Source organism: Panthera uncia, chromosome A2 (genome assembly GCF_023721935.1).
Source record: "Panthera uncia isolate 11264 chromosome A2, Puncia_PCG_1.0, whole genome shotgun sequence".
NCBI classification, from domain to species: Eukaryota; Metazoa; Chordata; class Mammalia; order Carnivora; family Felidae; genus Panthera; species Panthera uncia.
The window spans coordinates 46,484,358-46,504,912 of record NC_064816.1 but is presented as its reverse complement, the minus strand read 5'-3'; the positions used below and the strand labels follow the sequence as shown (position 1 = coordinate 46,504,912).

The 20,555-nt window shown below is 39.2% G+C and overlaps 1 pseudogene; it reads right to left on the bottom strand.

The window, feature by feature from the left end:
* Window positions 1-15,975, bottom strand: part of LOC125930379 (tubulin alpha-1 chain-like) — an 84,389-nt pseudogene extending 68,414 nt beyond the window's left edge.
* Window positions 15,976-20,555: the final 4,580 nt, after the last annotated feature.

Sequence of the window (20,555 nt, the reverse complement as noted above, 5' to 3'; positions counted from 1 at the left end):
TGTTAAGTTACTAGATTTATCTTGTTTCAAGCCCTAAATTTGTGGTAATTTGTTGTAGCACTAATAAAAAAACTAATAAAGCCTCCAAATAAGTTTTCCTCAAATTATGTTAACTGATACAATTTTATCAAAACTTCCTTTTCATTCCCTTTCTTATAACCCTATTGCTTTTCTGCCTGACAAATATGAGGGAAAAAAATATATTTTCTGGAGTTAATTTTGGAAACCATATTTCTACTATGAATTATACTTTAAATATCCTCTGAAGATACAAAGGAGATTTTTACATCAAATGGATTTGTGTGTGTGTGCATGGGCAGAGTGAGTGCAAACATTACTGACCATCTATATGCACACACACCCTTCTTAGATAATATCAAATATTAATATAAGTTCTATGCAGGCACAAGTTGTCTTTTGTTTTTGTTTTTTGGGTTTTTTTTTTGTTTTTTGTTTTTTGTTTTCTTGTTCACTCCTAGGTTCCCAGCACTTGGAACAATGTATATTTGTTGAACAATGAAAGGTTAAATTGAATAAAAATACAGACTATTATAATATATTCATTCTGAGTTAGCAGGACTAGGTGTCTTTTGAGTTCAAGCTCTCCAGCTAAATCTAGTTCTTTATTTTTTATATCGAATTATCTCAAACTGACTTTGTATGTGGCTTTAACTCAAAATTACAATGCATATGGTTTTGGGAGGACTTTAAAAGTTTCTATTTACCTATATTCTTACTGCTGACAAATTTCACTTGGTTGTGGTAATGAAAACAGAGATAGATTTATGTTAATGAAAACATGATGAGTAATTTTTTCTATAATTATCAAAAGAGTGGCTCAGAAGGGAGCCATATAGGGTGGAGTACATCCCAATGTTTTTGAAGAGGGAAGGATTAAAAATTCAACATGGAATACATTATGAAAAATTGATATGGATCAAATCCCATTACATCTAAACCTTTAGGGCATCTGGAGTGTTTACTGTGATGGAAGTTCATCATGAAAACACAGCTGGATATCACATTCCCAGGGAGAGGAGCTAAGTTAATATCACCCTCTCTGGTGAATTTACAAACATAAAAGATTACATTTTAATGGCATAAAGAAGGGAAGGGTTTAATATATAAATATGCATGCTTCTCCCCCTTTCCTTTTTCCAAGCTCCTGGATCATTGTAGGCAATCTCACTGCACTTTGCTTTAGGTGATGATAAATCCAAATCTTTATGCCAACACTGGTTATTGGAATTTTGGAGGTAAAGGGGAAGAGGAACAGGGAGGTAAGAAGCAATTATAACTTAATGAAATACAATATGTATTGTCAAATGGTATATTTTCTTCAGCATCTTTTATATTGACACTAAAATTTACGAAGAGAGAGCGAGAGAAAATAAGTTAAAAAAAAACATTTGTATAAACCATTATAATCAAATAATAAAAGTACTTTTATGTCACATAAAATAACTTTACTTAGTTACCATCTTTATTTTTAAATTTTTTAATGTTTATTTTAGTTTTGAGAGAGAGAGAGACAGAGCATGAGCAGGGGAGAGGGGACAGAGAGGGAGACACAGAACCCGAAGCAGGCTCCAGGCTCTGAGCTGTCAGCACAGAGCCCGACGCGATGCTCGAGCTAACAACCAGTGAGCTCATGACCTGAGCTGAAATAGGATGCTTAACCAACTGAGCCACCCAGGTGCCCCTTAATTATATTTTTAAAAGAACAACTGCAACTACTGATGACATAAACTGACTCATCTGCCCTTCTAAAATATCAATTAATCAAAATTTCTTGGTGAGATATATATATATATATTATATGTATAATATATATGATATATATATCATATATTATATATATCTGTATATACATATATATCTGTATATATATGTATATAATATATATCTGTGTGTGTGTATATACATATATCTGCAAATATATTTATACTACTTATAAATATATTTATACCACATAAAACATTTTGAAGTATCTTCCCAATTTTTGTGACAGATTTTTTTTTGAGGTTTATTTATGTTAGAGAAAGAGACAGAGAGAGAGAGAGAGAGAGAGAGAGAGAGAGAGAGAGAGACAGAAGGCAAGCAGGGAGGGGCACAGAGAGAAGGAGACAGAATCTGAAGCAGGCTCCAGGCTCTGAGCTGTCAGCACAGAGCCCCATGCAGGGCTCAAACTCATGGACCGTGAGATCATGACCTGAGCCCAAGTCAGACGCTCAACTGACTGAGACACTCAGGTGCCCCTGTGTGACAGATTTTAAATGAATATTTTATAAAATACTATTTTGCATTAAACCTAATATTGCAGAAAGTTTTACCTACAGTATTGCCAGGTTGATTTAATTTTCCTCAAACATCCTTATCATGTCCTCTTTCTGCCCTTCCTTCAGTGGCTTCCTGAGAGATGCAGATTAAACAGAAAACAGTGAAGTCTTTCAAGGCTTCACATGTTTTCTTGTTTGGTTTCTTCTTCTTCCCCTTCCTTCTCCTCCTCTTCATCTCACCCTCTTAACTCAGTCTCTCCAGTTAGTCATTAAGTCCTTGCTATGTGTTAAGCACAATTCTAACTGCTGGTATCACTACAGGAATAGGATAGTCAGGACCTCTGTTCTCAGGGAGTCCCTCTAATGAGGAAGAACGTTTAACAGAAAAAGCAATACTAGCCTTTAGCCAGGGAAGCCCAACTATAGGAGTTAAGAGCAAAATTTCTGGAGCTGAGTTTCAGTACTGGCTTTAGAACCAATAAGTGCCTGACTTTTTGATGAGTTACTTACTCTTCCTCAGGCTATAAATTTTTCACCTATAGACAAGGGATGCTGTTGTTGCTGCTGATAATAATAACAATAATAATAATTATTATTGCTATTATTATATGATGATGAATGATTAGTAACTGCTTTATACTTTCACCAAGAATACTAAATGAGGTAATACTTTTATTGTTAGGGACTGGATTTAATAACATGTGTATGCTTAAGGAGTTGAGTTGTATTTGAGAATTACCAACCATCTTCCTATGACTTATAAATGTTATGGTTTTAATAACCAAAAATATTCTCCTGGAATCAAACTTACTTGAAATAGGTAACCAGGATACCCGAAAATGGCCAACAGAATGATGTTCTTCCCAGTGCCCTTCTAAATTAAGGGCGTGAGTGTGATATTATTATCAGTAAATACATAACCTAATGTACTTGTGCAATCTACTGAAACCAGGGAGAAAGCAATGCCCAGGCTTGCAGCCTACTGCTCCTTCAGAGCCAGGTGGCATTCACACAGCACATGCTTCCCAAATCCTGATTGGCTGCCTGTCTTATCTGCTTCTTTTCAACCTGACAGGGGTCGATAAAGCACTGCAGAGAACAAAGAGGATGTGCAGAATAAAAATGGTGATGAAAAAATTGAGAATCTTGAATTACATTTGGTTTGGTGAATAAAGGACAGTCCATTCATTCTAGGATATGCATTTATTTGAAGCTCTAATTATTATTATTGAAAGACATGCAAGAGGGAGCATATGAAGCAAGGCCTGCAACTAGGCTCATTGTGAGATCATCAATGACCCAGGGAGCAAGAATAGGAGAAATAAAAGATAGCTTGTGAAATGAGTCACTGCGAGATCTTATGTTGGGTATTTTCACACAAATTTTTGTCCAGATCCTTTTCTGCTCATTAGTGAAATTACAGTGAAAGATAAATGAAGGGTGTCCACACAAAAAGCTTCAAGATCACCACGGTCATTACTTAAAAAAAAATGATTTGCATTTCATTGCAGGGATATAATAATTCCATTAACACAAAAAGAAAAAAAGAATGTAGGGCATAGAGGAAATGACTCGGCTTGTGGAACAGTGCCATGTAATAGGAATCATCCTGGACCAGGAATTAGAGATCCTGGTAGGAGTTTCCATACATGTCTACCTGGCAGTACAACCCCAGGCCACTTAAGAAATAAAATAAAACCTCTATAATGGGGAATGCCCTCATCTGCTCAGTGCAGGCAGCCTTTAAAACCTATTTCAGGGGCACCTGGGTGGCTCAGTCGGTTGAGCTTCCGACTTCGGCTCAGGTCATGATCTCACGGTCTGTAAGTTCGAGCCCCGCGTCAGGCTCTTTGCTGACAGCTCGGAGCCTGGAGCCTTCTTTGGATTCTGTGTCTCCCTCTCTCTCTGACCCTCCCCCATTCATGCTCTGTCTCTCTCTGTCTCAAAAATAAACATTAAAATTTTTTTTAAAAATAAAAAAAAATAAAACCTATTTCATATTTCTCAGTGTCATGCCAATTAAAGAAGAGAGAACCAAATGCAGTTCTCCTCATCAGCTATCACTACAAGCAACCCTGAAGACATTAATAATTCATTTAACTTCTTCCGATGGAGTTTTTTGGTTTGGATTAATACTTTTATCAAAGTATAGTTTTGTTTTTTCATCTATAGGTCTCAAACTCTTATTTGACTTATACATGCTTTAATTTTGTGTTGATAGTCACCACTTCTTCTATCCCCTTTCTCATCTTCTGTTTTTTTCTCTGGATGGATATGCTGTAAGCATACTAAACTCTAAAGCCTTTTTATTCCTAGTGTGCAAAATATGGGCTGGGAATGGGCCACAGTGGTATCAACCAGAAGTTTCTTAGGAATGCAGACTCTTGGGCTCCCTCTGCACCCTGATCAATCAGAGTCTGCATTTTTACAAGATTTCTGAGTGATCCATTTTCACATTAGGTATGAGCAGCACTGATCTAAGCACTGTCTGCTTCGCTTTGAATGATACTTTGTTCCATACCCCAGCTGCTGAGATAGGAAAAGAGATCCAAAATGAAGAACAGAGGTTATTAAAGCTAAAATGGCCCTCCCTGGTGGTCTAGCCCAGCCACATCATCTTAAAGTGAGGGGAATAGTAATATGCCCAAGGTCATGTTCTTCCTGAGCCAGGAGCAGAATTCAATCTGCTGCCTTGAGTCATGGCACTTTCATTTTAGCAAAGATATACTTTCCTACTTAATTTTTCCATTTTCTCTCTCCAGCCAGGGAAAAGTTAATCACAGGTTCTCTGGGTCACCCTTGGTCTTTGGACTCTCAAGGCTCCTGAGTGTGTGTACTTATGTATAGTAGAAAACAACCATAAACCGTTCATTGGAGACCAAGGCCATCTGGGTAACTCGAGGGGTGGCTTGGCTAATTCACCACCCTTTGCCTCTGGCTCCTCAATTACCGAGTAGGAGATGATTCATCTCTACAGAGACCTTTGACAGTCTCAGCTGAAAAGCCTCTGAGAAGTGCAAAGCATTACTGTGCCCTGCAAGTGAAAATCATGCCACTCCCCGAACTCTCTGGATTTGGAACTGAAACTAAAATTAGCAGCTGCCATTTGTCTATACAATACATTACTCCACACCTTATTGCCAGGGGTACAGCCAAAGTGGCTTTGCAAATTATTACTCAAAGGTTCTCTGTAAAAGTAACAGTATATGGTAGAGAGTACAATAGATTTGGAGTTAGAAGTTCTGGGTTTGAGCCCCAGATCCTCCACTGACCAGATGCATGCATTTTGGCTACTATTCCAATACTCTCAGCCTCTGCATCTTCATTTTAAATAGCCTTGTTACCACTTATGTCACCAGATTTTTTTCCTTGTTCTTGTTGTCAACGCCTTTGTCTCTTCCATGTGCCTATGGTCTCAGTGTCATGATCACCTTCCTGCTTCTCTACCATTCATACATTTCCCTTCCTCTTCTAAGACCACCAGTTTTCCATTTTGATGTCCAGGAGGCCCCAGGGAGGATGACTCTACTCTCAGCTCCTCCAGACTAAGCTAAAACAATGAGCATATTTGGTACCTCTGTCCATAATGAGTGAGTTCTGTGGTTGGGATGTGAACTAATGAGCTAGCCCAAAAGAGACAGTCTTGGGACTATCCAGGGAATGCTACAATCAAGAGGTCTCTTTCTCTTCACTGTGCTGACACAACATGATACATAGACCTGCCATGTCCATTTGTGTCCATACAAAGAAGCCAGCTTGAGGACAAAGCTGATCCACTAATTGTAGCTGAGCTAAAGCCCTAATCACAAAATAAACTTTTGGATAACGTTATACCTCAGTGAAACCTTATCCCTGTACTTTTCAGTTGTATGAACGAATTCTCTACATTTTTAAAACTACTTTGAGTCTGGTTTTCTATTTTGGGAAGCCTAAGCATAGTAACAAACATTTCAGTCTCAAGAAAACCTCTAAGTAGCCATGTATTGCATGGCTTTCCTCTACTACTCATAATTTATCCCACTCCAAAACAATATGCATATGGTGTCTGAAAAGGGTTCTTTGAACACTGAGGTAAATAAATATATCTCTTTATTTATTTTCTAAATAATAAACTGTAAACTGCAAAATCTAAAATGCTATTTTTCATAAAACTGTGAGTTTAAGGAAACTATTTGATCTGTGATACTTGCTTCGAGGTCAAGAAACTGATAAAATCCTTGGACCTTATCCCCCCAAATACTGACTGTACACATGTATGCAATTTTCACATAATTTCAAGGAGGTAATAAACAAACTTCACAGGACATTTATGATCTCTCCATGACTGCTCTCCTAGAACTGGTTCTTAATTTGTGGTCCATGGGCCCATGAGTCACCAAGGAGGTTAAGAACCATATACTATGTTAACCACCTGTGAGTTCTGTGAATTCCTCTACTGAATATATCCTATTAGCAAACTCCCACATCTAAGCTATAGTATAACTGAGTCAAAGCTTCATTACAATTAATGCTTTAATTAGAGATGTTCTGCTGAAACGTTCCATGTTTTCCTCTGAGCTTCATTTACATTTCTCTTTAAATTATTTCATAACACTAAGGATAACAGCAAAGGAAGTGACCCTGATACCAGTCAGACCACTTTTCTCTCATTGGGAATGATCTATAGATTTGGCTCCACAAAATCAATTGAATTGATAGAAAGTTCAATACTTGAATATAAATCGTAATTACATACAGCCAGGTTGGGAAGTTTTTGATAGCCATCCAAAGCACAGACTGAAATGGAAAAGACTAAGATAATTGAACTCAAGATCTCACTTACAGTGTAATTTTATATCCATTTAGAAGCAACTCCAGAGATATCAATGGCTCTGTCTTTGAATCAAGTCAGAGAAAAGGAGAGGGTGGCAGCAAGATAAAAGGAATCTGAAGGTAGGTTCAGTCTGGTGAGAGTATTTCCATCTTTTTCCCACTCAAACACAAACCTAGAATCAACAAATTCCTTGACACAAAAGAGTAACATTATATTTAGGATTCAACTTTGTAGAAAGAGCTTCCTTTAGGGAGTCAAGAAATTTTTATTTAAATTCCAATCTTTCTACTTTCTTGCCATGTGACATGGAGAATGTACCTAACTGATTTAAAACCATTGTCCATCTTTGATGTTTGGGCAAACAAAATCCCACATGACTGAGTGAAGGGTAGGTACTAGTTCTTGGAAATAGTCAGCACGATTACTTCACAGGATAGTCATGCTGGAATATGAATGTAAATGCAACTGTTAAATGGGGAGGTCAACTTACAAAAAGTTAAAATGGGATAGATACAAATGCTATCTGATCAGTATTTAAGCTGAGCCCCCAATTTTTATTATCCTGTGAGTCAGAAAGACAACCCATGAGCAACTGAGATTAAGGAGATAGTTGCTAGAATCCACCCAGGGAGCTCACTACTCTTTCATTTCAGGAAATTCCACTTCTGGAAGGAGGAGGATTCTTAGGGTCTGTCTCCCGTTTCCTCTAACCATTTTCTTACTTCTCTGTAAATATGCTCAGGATGAGAAGAAAGACACACAACCCCTGATAATAGGTTCTGACACAGAGTGGTCATATTCTTGGAAATTTACTGAGCCAAGGACAAAGGGTATGCTATTTATAAAATACATACCTCCCATTTAGGTTTTTCTTTTTTGGGGAGCTGGGAGATGCATTCTGGTGAGGTTTAGAAAGAGAAAAGGCAGGGGTGGATACAAGTATCTTCTAGAAAGAGAAGGATATAATGTACAGGACTGTTCTAGGTAGACAGAACAAGAAAGAGGGAATCATGCGGATGTTAGGAAGAAGCCTGAAGTAGAGGGAAGTGAAGCATGTGCCTACCTAGAGGTATTCCCTCAGCAGAACTCAAATTTTTTCTAGTTTGACAGTTTTTCATTTGTTTGTTTGTTTTTTAATATGAAATTGATTGTCAAATTGGTTTCCATACAACACCCAGCGCTCATCCCAACACGTACCCTCCTCAGTACCCATCACCCACCCTCCCCTCCCTCCCACTCCCCAACAACCCTCAGTTTGTTTTCAGTTTTTAAGAGTCTCTTATCTTATGGTTTGGCTTCCTCCCTCTAACTTTTTTTTTTCTCCTTCCCCTCCCCCATGGTTTTCTGTTAAGTTTCTCAGAATCCACACAGGAGTGAAAACATATGGTATCTGTCTTTCTCTGTATGACTTATTTCACTTAGCACAACACTCTCCAGTTCCATCCACGTTGCTACAAAAGGCCATATTTCATTCTCATCGCCATGTAGTATTCCATTGTGTATCAAAACCACAATTTCTTTATCCATTCATCAGTTGATGGACATTTAGGCTGTTTCCATAATTTGGCCATTGTTGAAAGTGCTGCTATAAACATTAGGGTACAAGTGCCCCTATGCATCAGCACTCCTGTATCTCTTCGGTCAATTCCTAGCAGTGCTATTGCTGGGTCATAGGGTAGATCTATTTTTAATTTTTTGAGGAACCTCCACACTGTTTTCCAGAGTGGTTGCACCAATTTGCATTCCCACCAACAGTGCAAGAGGGTTCCTATTTCTCCACATCCTCGCCAGCATCTATAGTCTCCTAATTTGTTCATTTTAGCCACTCTGACTGATGTGAGGGAATATCTCAGTGTGGTTTTGATTTGCATGTCCCTGATGACGAGTGACATTGAGCATCTTTTCATGTGTCCGTTGGCCATGTGGATGTCTTCTTTGGAAAAGTGTCTATTCATGTCTTTTGCCCATTTCTTCACTGCATTATTTGTTTTTTGGGTGTGGAGTTTGGTGAGTTCTTTATAGATTTTGCATACTAGCCCTTGTTCCAATATGTCACTTGCAAATATCTTTTTCCCTTTCCCTTGATTGCCTTTTAGTTTTGTTGACTGTTTCCTTTACAGTGCAGAAGCTTTTTACCTCCATGAGGTCCCAATAGTTCATTTTTGCTTTTAACTCCCTTGCCTTTGAGGATGTGTCAAGTAAGAAACTGCTGCGGCTGAGGTCAGAGAGGTTTTTTCTTGCTTTCTCCTCTAGGGTTTTGATGGTTTCCTGTCTCACATTCAGGTCCTTTATCCATTTTGAGTTTATTTTTGTGAATGGTATAAGAAAGTGGTCTAGTTTCATTCTTCTGCATGTTGTGGTCCAGCTCTCCCAGCACCATTTGTTAAAGAGACTGTCTTTTTCCCATTGAATATTCTTTGCTGCTTTGTCAAGGATTAGTTGGCCATACTTTTGTGGGTCTAATTCTGGGGTTTCTATTCTATTCCATTGGTCTATGTGTCTCTTTTTGTGCCAATACCATGCTGTCTTGATGAGTACAGCTTTGTAGTAGAGGCTAAAGTCTGGGACAGTGATGCCTCCTGCTTTGGTCTTCTTCTTCAAAATTACTTTGACTATTCAGGGTCTTTTGTGGTTCCATACAAATTTTAGGATTGCTTGTTCTAGCTTCGAGAAGAATGTTGGTGCAATTTTGATTGGGATTGCATTGAATGTGTAGATTGGCTTGGGTAGTACTGACATTTTAACAATATTTATTCTTCCAACCCATGGGCACAGAATGTTTTTCCATTTCTTTGTATCTCCTTCAATTACCTTCATAAGCTTTCTATAGTTTTCAGCATACAGATCTTGTACATCTTTGGTTAGATTTATCCCTAGGTATTTTATGCTTCTTGGTGCAATTGTGAATGGGATCAGTTTCTTTGTCTTTCTGTTGCTTCATTGTTAGTGTATAAGAGTGCAACTGATTTCTGTACATTGATTTTGTATCCTGCGACTTTGCTGAATTCATGTATCAGTTCTAGCAGACTTTTAGTGGAGTCTGTCGGGTTTTCCATGTGTAATATCATGTTATCTGCAAAAAGTGAAAGCTTGACTTCATCTTTGCCAATTTTGATGCCTTTGATTTCCTTTTGCTGTCTGATTGTTGATGCTAGAACTTCCAACACTATGTTAAACAACAGCGGTAAGAGTGGACATCCCTGTCGTGTTCCTGATCTCAGGGAAAAAGCTCTCAGTTTTTCCCCATTGAGGATGATGTTAGCTGTTGGCTTTTCATAAATGGCTTTTAGGATGTTTAAGTATGTTCCTCCTATCCCAACTTTCTCGAGGGTTTTTATTAAGGATGCTGAATTTTGTCAAATGCTTTTCTTCATCGATTGACAGGATCATATCAGGTTCTTATCTTTTCTTTTATTAATGTGATGTATCACATTGATTGATTTGTGAATGTTGAACCAGCCCTGCAGCCCAGGAATGAATCCCACTTGATCATGGTGAATAGTTCTTTTTATATGCTGTTGAATTTGATTTGCTAGTATCTTATTGAGAATTTTTGCATCCATAATCATCAGGGATATTGGTGTTTGTTTGTTTTAACTTTAGTTATGCTGATTATTGCTAAGCAAAGCAAAGGCTGGCTTGTTTTGTTTGTTTTTGAGCTTATTTATTTATTTTTAGAGAGAGAGAGAAAGAGAGTATAAGGAAGAGAGGGGCAGAGAGAGAAGGAGAGAGAGAGGGAAAGAGAAAGAATCCCAAGCAGGCTCTGCATTGTCAGCAAAGAGCCTTACAAGGAGCTCGAACTCTCGAAGTGTGAGACCATGACCACAGCTGAAATTATCAGATGCTTTCATCTGACCAAGCCAGATCATCAGACCCAGTCATATGCTTAACTGACTGAGCCACCCAGGCACCCCAGTTTGTTTGTTTTTTTAAGTTCAACTTATCTCTTCTTGTTGTTTTTGTTTTGTTGTTGGTGGTGGTGGTGTTGTTTTGTTTAAGTGGGCTACATGCTCAGCACAGAATCCTACACAGAACTTGAACTCACAACCTGAGACCAAGACCTGGGCTGAGATGAAGAGTCAGATGCCTAACCAACTAAGCGACCCAGGTGCCCCTCCTTTTTCTTATTTTTGACTTTGGGTCACAGTTAGACAATTTTCCCCCTCCAAGATTATAGTAGAATTTACCCATTTTTCCTAATACTAGTATTATTTTATATTTCACATTTAAACCAATACTAACAATTATGTTCTTGCATGATAATGCAAATTTACTATGTACAAAGAACTGTATGTGAACAACCCATTTAGTCCTCACTACAATACCAAGGTGCAGATTATATATATGTTCATTGTAAAAATGGAAATTGAGGGTCGGAGAAGGTAAGTAACTGCTATAAGGTCAAAGAGCTATTAAGCAGCAATGTGGCAGAGCCATGAACATAGCCTACCTTTAATTCTGGAGTACTTAAATGCATTAAGATGCTGGCTTCCTAGAAAGCACACAGAAGAATAAATTTATAAGACTGAGGTGGTAATTAATGGAAATAAGTGACAGTTTGTGCCATTTTATGAAGAAAGGAGACACTGTAAGACAAATTAATTCCCAATAAATATTATATTGTTTGGTTTTGGATATTTCTGCCCACCAATGCAATAATTTAGAAAAGTAATTTTTTTCAACGAATCTAATAATCACAATCAGGATTGGTCATTTTCCACTATATCTTCCACAAATACATTTCCTCAGTACTTGCTTATAAGTACTACCTAAGTTTACTTTCAAGAGGAAAAGGAGCTTATACATCACAAAACCTTGAAACTGATTAAAGACTGTCTGAAGGCATATCTCAAAATCCTGACTTATCCACTTGCTCAGTTTTAGTTGTGATAAATCATACATTATGCAAGAGCAAAGGAATTAAGAGAAAGTTCAGCAAAAATCAGTTGAACTTCCATTAGGAGAGCATTACAGCTGTCTCTCTCCTCCATCACACCATTAAGCATCTCATTATCACTAGCTCTCTTTGTCAGTTTTAACAATTTTCTTTTCATCTAAACACCACTTCATTCTCTGGCCCAACAAATGCAATTTTGACCTCATTAACCTGGTTGGTATTAACCTTGGAATAACAACAAGTTGAAACTATCCTCCATGAGCATTGTGAACTTGACTCATTCAAGGCAGGCAGGTTAGTTTCCTTGCCTTGATCAAAGGTTATACCTTTCAAATAGGTCAGCTAGCATGCCTTGAGGACCTAGAGTCTGGGTAAAAGTATGGCAATAAGTAAGTGGATATGAAGTCCCGTTCATTAATAGAAAATACTGTAGAAATAAATGTTCTTTTTTGTAGTGGAAAGAACTCTAATTTAGAAAACAGAGGACCCAAATTCTAGTCCCAGCTCAGATTTAATATACAATGGACCTGGACAAATCATTTTCTAGTTTTTCACTTCTTTGGTAGTAAAATAAAGGTATTAAATTGGAGGGTCTTAAGTTCTCTCCAGTTAAGAGACTCTAGTAGATGTCTGGTGCCTTGCCCAGATCCTCTTTTCAGACCAATGTACTCATCCTCCAGATGACCTGCAGGTAATTCTGTGACCTTCTTTGGAAAATCACCCTTGGCCAAGAAAGGGAGACACTCCTTGAGAGGTTATACAAGTCCCATTGTATACAAGTCCTGATCCTCACCTATTGAGGCAGCCTGTGATGGTCGCACACAACAAGCTAGCCTCTTACCAGATGGAGGGACAACTCTGGTACAAATTATGTCCCAGTATACCCCCTCACTCCCACAGTATCACACTAAACCCACACTTTGAGTCCACATAATTTTTTGGATTTACTTCTTCCCTGTCCTGCTTCCTTCACTCCTCACTTCCTGGAAAGCACTTCCTCAATAGTAATAATGCACCCAAATCTCAGCCTCTGGCTGCCTCTAGCTCTGCTCCTAAGGAACTCAAATGAGGATGCTATACCTTGCTGATGATTTGCCAGAATGAGCATTTTAGAGGAAAGACTTAACAAATTATTCCTCTCATGTATGATTTTAGAGATCAATAAGACATTTTGAGTAGTGTACTTCTAGACAGAGACTAATATTCATTAAGATCAAGGAAAGATCTCCCAAATAAATTATATTTTACCAGCCTAGAAAAGTGAATTCTACAAGAAGGAGCATGTCAGACAGAAAGAAGAACATGTGAAAAGGATGAGAGGAATAGCAGAAGTATAATTGTTCCAGGAGTGGAGATAAGATGACAGATAAACTTGGAGAGTACAGTCATGTGGTGGGAGAAAAGGAAGGGGCATCAAGAAAATGACATCACAGCTAATATTTTCTAACGCTTCACTCTCTATCAAGCCCTGTGTTCAGTATTTCCAACCTACCAATGTATTTCATGTATTCAACCACTGTAACAGGAATATATGTCAGACAGTATCAGTTGTTTTTATTTTACAAATAAGGAAACTGAGGCTCAGAAAAATTAAAGAGTCCCCAGAGGTAGGAAGTGGCAGACCCTGGAAAAAAACCTTGTCATTTCAGAGACTATCTTATAAAACTGCAAAATGTGATTGTCTCCCATAACCATTTACTACCTTTAGGCTATGTTAATGAATTCAGAGGACAATGAAGAACTGGAGGATACCAAACCGCAAAAACATATGGCTTTACTGAGGTGTGAAAAAATTCATCCTCTTAGCATTTTTTTATTAGAAACTTCCATCAAAGCAAACAGAAGACAAAATGAAAGTAAAGAGATTAGGAAGCCACTGGCTATTTTAGCCTCAGAGATGATACTGTGAGCTTTAGTCTGCTCAGGCTGCTATAACAAAATACCATAACTGTGTGGCTTCAACAACAGACACTTATTTTTCATGGTTCTGAAAGCTGGAAGTCCAAGATGAGTATGTGAGTTGATTAAGTTCCTGGTGAGTACCCTCCTTCTGTTTTGCAGTAACCTCCTTTCTTGGAGCTTCACAAACAGGAAAGAGAGAGAGCTAGCTCTTTGGACTCTTTTTCTAAAGTACTAATTTCATCTGAAGAGCCCAACTTCGTGACCTAATCTAACCCTAATTATCTCTAAAAGGCCCCATCTCTAAATACCATCACAACTGTGGGGGCAGGTATTGCTTCAACATATGAATGGGAGTGGAGTACAAACATTCAATCCAAAAAGTCTCAACCAGGAGGCATAGTAGAGATACTGAGAAGGGGACAGATTTGAGGGTAGTTGTAAATTTTTTACTTCTGGCAGAAGTTTAATAAAATAGTCATGTGAATTTTCTTGTTATAAGGCTGTCAGATTTAGCAAATAAAAATAAGAATTCCTAGTTATATTTTCATTTCAGATAAGCAAATTATAAATTTAACTTATATCCCATGCACTATGTGGAAAGTATTTATACTAAAAAATGATGTGTTGTTTATCTGAAATTCAAATTTAACTGAGCATACTGAATTTAATCCAGAAGCCCAAGTCTTGGACCATGTCTGGTTTTGGGATTTGGGAAGCTATACCTGCACAATTATCTGAGAGTAAAATAAGCTCTCCTACTACCACACAGGAAATGTAACAGAAATTGCCTTCTCTATATTCCCAGTATTCCAATATCTGCCAGACTTTCAGAAGGAGAATGAAAACCTACCCGTAAAATAATGATGTTTTGATTTTTCCAGCCTAGTAGAATATTTAGTCCTGTTGTTCACCAAATGATATTAATGAGAAAGTAGGTCACGGGATTGTTTCCCTGAAGGTCCAGTTAGCAATGAAAAGAATCATGACATTTTACATCTGAAAGGGATCAAACCATAATTTCATACAATGACCTTCTTTTCAGATGTAGAAATGGAGACCCCAAGTAGTTAGGGGGCTTATCAAAGGTCACACAGTGAATGACACTGATTCTGCACCACCCACTGTGCTTAGTCAAATAAAAGCACTTATCACTAATTCCTCAACACAACCCCGGTAGGTCATGTTATTATCACAATCTTATATGTAAGAGAAGTGTCTAAGTAAAGTGAACTAATTTTGCTTGAGGAAGCAGAGTAGAAAATAGCACAGGTATGATTTGAAATGAAACTCTCTGAATTCTGAGTCCATTCTCTCTTAATTTTTTCAAAATCTCTCTGTCTTACACATACACACACATACATGCATACACATACCATACACACAGAAACATATGCACACATGTGAATGCATGTACACATGCATATGCCACACACACACCCGATATCAAACTCCCCATGAACATAAAATAGTTCTACTACATAATGTATCACTGAAGGGGTTAAAAGAACTATGGATTTCTTTTCAGTTGAGCATTATTTTTTTTAAGCTTTTAAATTTTAATTCCAGTATTGTTGGAGAAACGAATAAAGTACTGTGCCAAAGATGGCTGATGGGACTAAAACAAGCTCTGGTCTCTAGCTTGGAGACCCCTCCTCCGGGTTCTTCTTGCCCTGTTTCACAAACGCGAAAACCCGCCACAGATATGGAAGCTGACAACTATAAATTACCCTCCCACCCTTCATTCAGGGCTCAGATCTTTGGAGAAACGGTCTCCTCTGAGCCCCCCAGTGTTAAATAAATCTCAGACTCACCAAGATCTCCGAGCACTTGATTTTTCCACCAGCATTCCAGCCTAGTTCTGTAACATATTTGGTTCCCTGACTGGGAAACCCAACTACGCTGGCCCATTGTTGCCACCAGCTTGGGAGAATTGCAAGGCAGTGACAGAACAAAGAATCGCAAGGGAGAAGGTGTGCCCTGACTGAATTTTGGCAGTCTCCCTCTCGGTTATGTTGGGCCAGCCCTGCTCCACTGTTCCTGCTGGAATCGAGAAGACTTGGCAGGTGAGGACCTGGACCTGACATCGGAACCAGTAAGGCTAGGGCACAATCTAGTCAGGCCTACTAGCAAAAGTGGAAGACGGACCTGATCACTCCCTGGAGACCTCAGAGGTCTCAGAGATAGGAATTCTGTGGGAGGGAATGTAATAACCTCTGGTGTGTATGTGAGTGTGAATGTGCCACTCGGTCTAGCTTGCCTGCCAAGTTCAGTTCTGTGGCTCCACAGGCAGGCACCCTTAAGGTCCCCAAAAGCCTACAGAGTCTGAGTGGGCCCGTCTGTGATTCCAAGGTGAATGGCACACAGTCTATGGTGGCATTGGAATAGTTTCCAATCGTAAGTCACAAAGCTGAGACTGCTATGGCTAAGCATCACCAATATTCCTTTGGGACACGGCCAGATGGGCATCTGACTGGTCTCCTCATGAGAGGGGGCATCCCTATCCTTCTGTCTGTCTTTGCAACTCTGCCTCATGGGAACATTATGGGGTCAAGACAGAGCAAAGAAGGGTTTTGGGGGAGACTATGGAATTAAGATAACCCCCAGCACGTTAAGGACCCTATGTGAGTCAGAATGACCCACTTTTGGTGTAGGAGAGCTCTCTGAGGGAACCGTGGATGTCCCAATGGTCTGCTGCATCTGGCATGTTGTCTCCAGAGACCCAGGTCACCCTGATCAATTTTCATACATCGACTCCTGGCTTGAAATTGCCCGAAACCCACCGACTTGGGTGCAATTCATCCATAGCAAGCAGAGCCAGGCAAAGGTTTTAGCCACTTTATCCAGAGACTCACCCAGGGAGCCAAAGAAGCAACCCACCGCTCCCCTAGTGTTTGCAGCAGACCCGGAGGAAGATCCCTTCTTTCTACCACTTTATGACTCACGGAGCTCCCTCACCCCTGCCCCTGAGCTTGAAACTCCTCCCCCGTCTGTTTCTCCTCCACCACTACTGCCACCACCACCGCCATCTCTCCTCCCCTCTTGGACCCGGAGAACCCTCCCCCACAAGAACCAGCAGCCAGATTGCACCCTCGGCCAGGCGCAGGTACTCTCCAGATGCCAGTCCACATCCGCCCGTACCAAGAGGCTCTCCTCCAGGGGATCAGAGCAGGGACTGAGAAGCCCATGAATATGACCAGCAGCAAGGGATACCCCCGATGATTATTATGAGATGCAAGGCTTACACCCTATTTGCTCCAGAGGTATAAGAGAGCCATGACAAAAGGACAGGGAAGGTCTAGCCACCAAAAGGGAGGAGGCCCAGAACCTCCTTAGCAAGGGGTCAATGAGCCTACTGCAAGGAAAAAGGACATTAAAAGAATAAATATCCCAACCAGGGAAAGTCCCAGAAACCCAGCTGATATCAGGAGGAACCTCGAGAAGGGGACCTTATTGGTCTGGCCGAGATAGAATCAGACTGAAGGGGACACTGACTATCTCTCCCTGTTCCTCTGCCTAATAGATGTGAGGGATTCTCCCTCATTTCCCAGGTTAACAGCTATAATTGGAGCCAACTGTGGTTAGTCTACCTCAGGATGGGGACTTTAAGGTGTGCTCCCAAGCAGTTGCTGAAACTCATTTGTTTTGGGGAAATTCCCGGTCTTCTCTGGCATAATGTGGACTCCATATTTCCACTTTGCAGGAAAAAAACATGGTGTCTGTTCTTCTGTCTGAGTTAAGGTTTTGAATTAGGTTTTCCTTCTCTGCCTTCTACTGGCACCTTGCCTCTTCTGCCTTCCCTTCCCCCTACTGTTTCTGCACCAACTTGGGTGTGGTCTATATAACTGGTTCCTCTACCTTCCTCAGTGCCTCAGGCACCATTGGCTCCTCCTCCCATCCTCAAGGTCAAGGAGTAAAGTGCACCCCCTTGTACATCTAAGTCTTTTCCAAATAGAATAAATTGCTAAAGCTTTGATTACTGAACATAAGTTTGTGTTTTTAACTTCTTATTGCAGAGAAATTAAGGCAATATGGACCTATTGGAAAACATGATTTGTACTTAATTGGTTCATGAATTTACCATCTAAAAAATTCTGGTGTAAACACCTCTCAGTTGGTTACTAGGTCCTCAATTGGAGACTAAGGTTTCCTAAGAGTTAAAATTCTGTTAAGTGTACTTAAGACTGATGGAAATAAGGAAAGCAACCCTGTATGTAGGAAAATAGGAGGTATGTAAGAAAGATAGAAGGAATGGAAATACATTTTTGTTGAGGGTAGAAGAAAGTAATTTTATACTAAATGAGACTGGTTATTTAGAGAGAAATGGTTTGGGGACAAAGTTTGAAGGCAAAGTAAAGTTGTAAAAGGTTCATGAAGGGAAATCTTTGGAAAGGAATTTTATGTGTGCTCAGGACGGACTAAGGTTGAGATGAATGGAATTTTAAAGTACACTGGTATAAGGTTGAAATTCTGCTTTTCTCCCTCAAATGACAAAGTTTTCTTGGACTGTTGATCTGCTCTTGATAAAACAATGCAAACAAAGCTTTGTCTTCTGGGAAAACCAAAGTCTTAGGTTTCATCTTTATCAGGTCTTTGATTACTTAGTTAAAACTTCTCAATGTTAAAGGAGCTAGGTTTTGGTAACAACTATATAATGCTATACATTCACCTTTAGGATTTTTCATTGCCACCTTGGTTGAATAAAGTTTTAAGATTTGTAATGATCTGTAATCCTATTTAGGATGTACTTATAACTTCCTCAGGTTTTAACAAACTTCCCAGGATTTAAATGGTAAATGAAGTCTTTTTGACCAATTAGGCCCTTTTATTTGGGATGCTAAGTTACTTAGAAAAGCATTGTTGTACAGTGGTAAACCTTAGGTTGTACTGCAAAGGTAAATGCTGTAACTGCCCAAATATATATGCAATTCCTGAAGTTTTAATGTTTTGGGATAAGGTCATCACTTAGTATTCTGATTACTTGAAGTGTTATGTGTCACAGAAATAACTGAATTTCTTTGTCAATTGCATCATAATGAACTCTCATCAGATCTTTAACAATGTCTATTTGTGAGATTTTGTCATTTATAATTGTTCTTAGTCTCTCACAAAACATGTTTCTTCTTCAAGAAGATTTATAAAAAGGACTTTGAGGACAAATACAGGTATTCGACATCTTTAAAATTAATACTAAAATGGGTAAGAATTTCTGGTACTAAAACGCTGCATTCAAATTGAACAAGAATTAGGAACATGGGATTAAATGAACCGAGGAAGATTACAGTTTTGTGATTCTTATTGAAACTATTGCTGGCTCTCTAATGTTTGCTCTTCCAAATTAAGGAAACTTTCTCTTAAGACATCTATGATATACAGAAATGTCACAAAGTATTCATTTGTAAACTGAAGCACTTATCTTTTTTCTCTACACAACTCCCTTGAAATTCCAAAACTCTCAGTGAGTATTCTTTCTTTCATGGCAATTATAATTGTTTGCATAAGTTCAATAAGAATCTGTTCATCTTGTAACAGGTCACCTGTTGGAAATACTGGTTATGTTACCAATGCTTTGACTGGAATGTCATATGTGAGAGTGATATTCATAGACTCAGATATGACCAGACAGCTTTAAGGAACTAGGGTTGGCTTTATAAAATGCGGAGCCATAAAGCCCCTTGTAAATGTTGGCCTGATGTCTTGCTTACAGAGTTCCCAGCAGCCTCACCAGGTGAGTAAACAAGGTCACTTCCTGGCAGGTGCAGGAACCTCAGGATATCTTGGGGACCTCATGAAGAGGAATTTGCCCAATTCTACAGGTATTGCAGGCCTGTCTGATGGCAAGTATTTGGCTTGGCTTCTGGCCTGGAAAGGCTACTATAAGTTCAACCCGGAGATTCCTTATAAAAGGTTCCAGCAAAGCAAACTTTAAAAGATCCTCATGATCAATCACGATTCTTGCTGAGCTTATGTAAATTAGGCAAGGTTTATTAACACTGGACTTGTTCTACAAATGCACTGGTCTCAATTTGGCTATCTCAAGAAAGGAGGGTTTTTAGAGGGAAAAAAAAAACTATGTTTCAACAATCCACCATGATGGATGTTAAATTCTAGTTATGATTGTCTTTAAATGTTTCTTGTTTACTTCAACTAGACAACTTGAGGTAAATTTCAGAAAAATTGTCACAGTATTTCATGTATAGACAATCTTCTGTGCTTGTTATTCTGTGGGGATAATATTAAGACCCCATGGGCATATGGTTATTTAAACAACTGGCAAATAGGATGGATCTCCATATATGCAAACCATGTCTTCCCTAAACCTAATCTGACAGTTACCAGAAACCCACCCCTTTCGAACACTTGGAGGTGGACTTTACAGATATACAACCAAATAGAGGACTCAGTTTCAGGTATCACCCTATGGGTCCATCACTCCAGAGTTAAGAAGGCCAACTCAGAGGAACCCTCAACCTGGCGAAGTGACCCAGATCCAGTCAACCCACTTAAACTGACCCTCAAAAAGACAGTAGCCCCTGAGATCTCCAGACCTGCTCCAGCCAGAACCTGGAAGTTGGCTGGCCTGTGCATGGCAGAAGCTTGAGGAATCAACATGAAGAATCAACTTCCGTCAGAGGTTCAGATGCAACTCTGCCAGCCCTTACCCCTC